The following is a 6000-nucleotide window of genomic DNA, read 5'->3' as shown; positions in this document are numbered from 1 at the left end:
TGAAACATAAAAATACAGTGCTGAAGTAATCACTTTTGGTTTGGCTCAGTATTACCTAGAAACTCCTAGTTTCATTTGATTTGAAAATGTTCCCAAACTCAAAGTTAAACTTTAAACTCGTCTAAGTCTGTGCTGGTGTGTTAAATGTGCCTTCTCTCTGGATGTTATGCAGCAGTGTTACTAGGTCCCAAAGGAATACAAAAGGTAAAATCTTAATAATCGTACAAGGACATTCTGATTTTTACGTTTTTTTTTTTTAAGAAACATATTGCTAGCAGTATAGATGGATTTTGAAGGGCACAAATATTTCCTGGCTACACATTATGGGTGTGCTCCTGCCTAATGTAAAATAATGGGATTTTAACATTGACTTTATTCTCCATAGTATTAGATTCATAATCAACACATGTGTCTGATTAAATTATGAAAGTTATTGAAAGGAATAATGGCCTATCAAGATTCTTATGAGCTGGGCCATATCCTAAACCAGCCTTATGAAATACAGCTTTTGGCAAATACCATATACTTACATCACTACAGAATCAACAATGTTATTCTAAAGTGAACTTAAAAATGCAGATTCTTTAATGATAATGAACCAAATCCAGGCCGAACTTACAATAAATTGGCTTGGCCACAGAATACATTTCGTTATCTTTAAAAATGTATCAGAATACATGTTGGACATAAAATGCAATACGTTCTAAACCACATCTGTGAAATAGCTCATATTTAATGACATTAATTAAAAAGTCACTATGAGTTGTTAGAACTGTGTTCTTCTTCCTGGCTATGTAGAAGACAAATTTGATACACTCATATGTGTGTAAAGGACCAGGTTTTCCAAATCAATGAATAATTCTGTGTATAAGCCCCTAGAGGTGGTGAAAAGATGACGATGAAACCTAGACACAGTTCTCAAAAACTAAGCATGCCAAGCAAATTCCCACTATAAACTACATCAGTCTGAGGTTTTGCCAAAGACCTCCACTTTGGTAGTTGCAGAGAGCTAAGATGCAAGCTCCCAAGTCTGCAAGAACTTCTGTATGCAGTTGATTTCATGAACAAACATGTTCTATGATGCCTTGCCTTTCTTTATACTTGATGCCTGGTCAACAGTATGACAAGGAAATACAAGTTGTATATATAAGGATCTATTTTTTTTTTTTTTTTGTGCATTCACTGCTGTTTTATGGAAGTTTTACAATGATAATTTCTCTTTTTTTAAAGTGCTTTCCTCTCTCTCACATGTTGAACAAAATAATTCTTCAAGTTAATCTGGTAACAGGCAAAGTGCTATAAATGCAAGAAGTCAGCAGAAAATAAAGGGAATTCTCTTTCCCCTCAGATCTGTCAGTTTCACTCCTCTGAGACAGTGCAGCATAGTTACAGCAGCATAACCTTAGGCAGTAGCATTCTGAGATGCTTTCAGATAAAGCACTTGACTTTGGACTTTGTGATCTTAAAGGTCTTTTCCAGCCTAGCTGATTCTATGAAAGAAGAAATCTGAAGGTGACAGCTCTCTTTCAAAGTGCAGGAGCTCACGAGGATAATACTTGTGCAAATGGCACACTGTGGAGCTGCATCATGGCCTACAATGATGAGCACAACTGCAGAAACCAGGTTGCAAATGCCTGTGGCTCTTGGCACCATCAAACCTAGGTATGTACTTAATTTTAGGCATCTGATTATCTCTAGTGAAGCTTAGTCTTTCAGAAGTAGTAATGTTTCCCAAGGAATTCTGCCAACCAGCATCCTAAACAGGCCAAACTCATCCCTTCAGAAGTCTAAGGTGAAGGGTTTGCTGACCTTCATCCTGATTTCTCCAAGGATTGAAAATTCAATTATTTTGTGATCACTTTTCCCAAGATGGCCTCGAACCTTCACATCACCCATCAGTCCTTCTCTGTTTGCAAACAGCAAATCTAGCCAGGCATCTCAACATTAGAAAGGGAGGCAAGGCTAAGGTGGGGAGCAGCCCTGCAATCCACACCATCTCCTCCCAGTTCCCCTGCTGCTTTCCCAAGGGTCAGGTCCCTCTTCAGTTTAAACTCATGTTAATCTCAGTTGCTACAAGACACCCTCCTCCTCAATCTCTGACCTCGTCCTTTTGCAGGCACTAGCACTCATGTTACTGCATAGCAGATGGATTTGAAGAGCTGATCTGTCTGTAAACTAATCTTTGTTCTTTTGAGTGATTAATTTTTGCTGGGTTCTTGAACTTCATGTATCAGCTTCTCACATGGTCACTGAGGCTTTGGGGCTGGCACAACAGGGCCACGGACAGTGGCAATCCAGACTTCAGATGCACTAACCCCATCCATATTTTTTTCCATCCTCAAACAGTCCAGTTAGTTGATGCCTGCACTATCCAGATTTTGGAATCACTCATTTGTGGTGTTCATTTACAAATAGAAAGATAATGAAGGAGAAAAACCCCGTCAAGTTAAACAAAGGGCTTCCCTTTGCTCAGTCAATAAATAGAGACAAGAAATCACCTGTGATCCACAGTGTAATGAGTGGAAACACCTTTGGTTACTATCTGTACTTCCATGCAAACAGAGAACTGCCCGGAGTACCTTAGTGGTTAGAGATTAGGATTTCTAACTGTGGTCTTCTATTTCTGGCTTTGCAAGGAACTTTTGCAACCTTCAGCCACAGGCTGAAATTTCTTCTGGTGCCATTGTTGACCCTCTCACAAACAAACAGAAAGTACTTATTTAGCTTGCAAAATCTACAGGCTTAGTTAATAAATGACTAGATAATTAGTAAATAGCCATAAAGCATAGTGATGATCAAATCTTCGGAGCCTACAGATATAAGTAGTGATTATGATACTAAGTCTGGTTTCCAGAGAGGCAGAACAACCATCACAAGCATGCTTTCTCCACAGCCCAATGCCCCCATCAGCACTGTCTGTCCCTGGCCACCATATGCTTTTTTGAGCCCAGGAAAGAGTGAAAGCCAGATGGTGTCAGAGTGACTTGACAGGACAAAAGTAGTCAGAGGGAAATGTGCCTCAGGCATAACCCCTTCACTGAGCTGCCCCTGGCATTTGCAGCCAGGCTGCCTTCCAGTAAACATGGGTCTGCAGGAATTACAGTTCCACATTGCCCCAGCAGCCTCTTGCACTGATATTTTACCCTTGGATCACTGGTTTGTAAGGCAGTTGGTTTGGATGGAGTCATCTAACGCTCCTTTCTTTGTGTATCACCTTCCAGGGAGACTCAGACTGAGCTACTGGCAGTCTGTATTGCAGGGTACTGAGGTAGGAGGGTACCTGTTACCTACCGCTACTGAGCTCAGGTCTAGAGATCTTTGTCTCATGTGTTCTTAAGCATCAAATTAATTCCTTTCCAGAGTCTTGCTCTTCATGAAATCATTTACTCATGAGTAAGCCCCGCTAAGGCAGAAGTCTCTGGAGTCTCACAATGACATTTGCATTTTATATCTGCTCCCAAAGGTGTGAATGACTGCAGCAGAGGGCAAAGAGCAAATCCACTGATGGTATCATATAGCTGTGATGCTACTTAGTGTAGTGTGATCCTGCAGAAATGCATAGTACACCCATGTTTGATTCTGTAGATTTAAAAAAGGTGGTTAGATCAGATTTACAGAAATGTTTAAATATCTTCTCCTTACTGAAATTAAGTAGAAATCAGCTACCTAGGTCTTTGGACTCCATTTTGCTACCTGCAGGTATGATAAATCCTTTTTTAAGCTCACAAAGCCACAGTCAAAAGCATAGGACTGAACAGGGCCCCTTAGTGTGTTGAGAGTGCACTGCTGCCAATGCATGGAAATATAAATCGCCCTGTGTTTTCATTCCTCATCTTTATATTTGAAAGTTTAACTTAAACACAGCCTTGCAATTCACTTTTCTTAACTGTATGTTTGTATCCTTGGACAAGCGATAGTGTTTTCTCATCAGCTCCCTATCTCAAAACACGTCAGGGCTGGGAAGCACATGCCAATACTCTCTCCAGTGTGTTCCAGTTCTCTTGCTGAATAGATCACCCGTCAGACTGTCCTTTACACTTTTGAATTGTTTTTTCCAGTGCCGTCAGCTTTCTAAAATGTGCCACACTGTCATACTTATTCCAGATGCCTTAACAGGTTGCAGAGGAGCAGCTCCATTTGGGCAGGAGAGAGAAGCAAGGAAAAGTGGTAAGAAAAACAGGATCAGAAATAAGAAGGTCATAGTTTCTTTTTCACCAGTTCCTGCACCTTAAAGTTGCTTCAGGCCCTGGAGAAGCTGTTCATGGTGAGGCCATACCATTGGAAGCACAGTGAAAGGACTATCTGAGGATTATCAAAGCCCTGCTGCAGTGTAGTTGTCTCACACAGCTAACCTAAAATAACATGGCATGAACATGGTCAAAATGGAAAGGAAACATCTGTTTCTCCTTTTTATGTTAGTGACAATCCATTTGTTAGCTTTAGAATAGCACAGGCTGTCCCACTGATAACAGCCCGGGCTCTGGCTGTTCAGCTTGGGCAGGTGAACGGGTAACTGAGGAGCAGACCAAGAACAGATAACATTCAGGGCTGTCCCGAAGAGGATGAACACCAAGCTGAAATCCTTTTCTTTGCCACTTTCCTTCAGTATTAATAAGGAAGATTCTTCTAAACCTGGTATAACTGCATGGATGCACACCAATTAGCTGATCACCAGCTGAAGCCCAAGGAGGACTGCAATCTAACCATAACCATGCTTTTCCCTTTAGGGGCTGGCACTGTGTGTGCCGCTTCTCAGTCTTCCTTTTCTAAATACTACTGACTATTGATTGAAGCAAAAGTCATTGGAGCAAATGGACAGATTTCCAGGGGCTTCAAAGAAATGAGATCAGGTCAGAACATCTCTATCACTGGTTAGCTTTCTAGCAGTGAAGAGGAGAAGGGACTTGGCTTTATTTTCAGTAGTATAATTTTTAGCACGTAGCTAACATCAATGAAATTAGGAGGCAATAAGTATAACCTCACTTGTAGCCATCCTACACTTTCCTTTCCTTATTGAAATAGGCTGTCTTGCTGTCTGTTGTCAGAAGATAACGTAGAGTAAGAATTTCACAAGTTAAATACATAAAAGGTTACATGCTGCCTTGATCACACATTTGTTTTTGTGGAAAATTGGCATATAGCTAGGTTAGATGTCTTTATTAGTAGTGCCAAAAAGCCCGTAGGAAAGAGGAGACAGATAAACAAATTGTGAAAGTGCTGCTGATGCAGATTAGTGGAAGGCTGGCTAACTGCTTTTTAAAAGCATTTTGTTCTGATGTACAGCTTTGCCTGTACACACATCACGGTGACATCCCAGGCTTAAACCAAATACATACAATACTTTATTTAATTTTCCTTTTAAAATGTATTGATGTGAAGTCTGACATTTTTCCCATGGTTAATCATGAAACCAAGCAGTGTTTCTTGCAGTTCCCCGTACTTTACTCATGCAAAACACTCATCAGTTTAAACGGTATGATTAAGGGCAGCAGAGCTGGGGCCAAAAAAGGAGGCATGCAAAGGGAAAATAGATGTCTCCAATAACTTCGATTGGAATATGGAACCTTCCACTTAAAATCTGGTTTAAATCAGGAGCTCCTGAAACTTATTACCACAGAAAAGAGGGGTTCTCTGGTGCAGGCCCCAGTGTTGAGACTTGCAGACCCTCAGCAGCCCCACAAGTGTACATGGCATTGCTTAGTCACTAGGTTGCTCTGCACCACTAAAAGATGATGACACCATCTGCTTTGCAAACCTAGAGAGGGAGAGATCCCAGCCTGCGCAGTTAAGTACCCAAGGGAAGCACATATAGGTGGGAAGTAGCTATGTGATGGTCTGTATGAACTGAGGTCATTTACTCTGGGACACACGTTAACCAATGTTCCGTGCACAGCCAGTGCTGACATCATGACAGGGGCAACATGGGCTGAATTTGCTCACTGCTGCACAACCTGTACCCCGAGGGCTCCAAGGAGAACCCTGGAGGTGCCCAGGTCTTGT

The sequence above is a fragment of the Pezoporus flaviventris genome, unplaced genomic scaffold (assembly GCF_033815535.1).
Source record: "Pezoporus flaviventris isolate CSIRO_AGI_PZ_B2104156 unplaced genomic scaffold, CSIRO_AGI_Pfla_v1 ptg000045l, whole genome shotgun sequence".
Taxonomy (NCBI): domain Eukaryota; kingdom Metazoa; phylum Chordata; class Aves; order Psittaciformes; family Psittacidae; genus Pezoporus; species Pezoporus flaviventris.
This window is presented reverse-complemented; position numbering follows the sequence as displayed.